We start from the raw sequence: 928 nt of genomic DNA on the forward strand, positions 1-928 counted from the left end.
AAAGATATAAATTTTATAATGTCAAAGGGATTGTATGATATCATAATATGGCAATAAATCTTCTTCAACTAATAAGTAAAAATTAAGTACAGTAAACCCATGCCAGATAAATTGGTTAAATATCAGCTAACACATTGTTATTCTTCTGTTTCTACTGCAAGACTGATCAAAGGTAATTGACAGAAAATTTGGAATAAGCCAACTCATCAAAGAAATATATTTAAATAATCAGAACCACTCAGGAACATCCATTTATTTTTGAACATGAAAATCAAAGATTTGAAACAGGGTGTCATATTTGTGCTAAATTTAGAACAATATCTTTCCACTACCTTGAATGCCCTAGTTCAGTTTTCTGCCTGATAAAATTCTTACTCATACTTTAAAAACCAACAGAAATGCCACTTTGGGAAGTATTTTTAATTTTTCAGAACCTGACTATTACTTGCTCTCTTTTGCTACTTACCAGGCAATAGTAATGTAACTCTATCAGGGCACCTTCATAGTGATTTACCTGTAGTGTGAAGCCTGTGTTTCTCCTTAAATATTGTAAAATTTTAAGCCATGATTTTAATTTTGTATATTATTCAAATTAGCAAGTGATAAAATTAAGTCCTAAAATAGATTAAGCAGAAAAGGAGTCAATTGGTTTGTAACTTGTAGCTGAAAACAAAAGTATAGTACTGGTTCTTGGCTCATCTTAAATGAGGGACTAAAGAGATATCACCAAGGTCTGGTTTCTCTCTGTCCATTTCTCATCTTCTCTTTTCCTGAGTTGGTTTCTGTACTGTATGCTATAGACCCTTCCATCATGGCAAGGAGATGGTTTCAGTCTCACAACTTCACAGATCAAAGAGCAGTAGATTTTAAGAAGCTCAGTTGCAGAAACCCCTCTATAAGTCCTGAGATTTACTGTATTTTTCCAAGT

This window comes from Desmodus rotundus, chromosome 8 (assembly GCF_022682495.2).
Source record: "Desmodus rotundus isolate HL8 chromosome 8, HLdesRot8A.1, whole genome shotgun sequence".
NCBI lineage: Eukaryota > Metazoa > Chordata > Mammalia > Chiroptera > Phyllostomidae > Desmodus > Desmodus rotundus.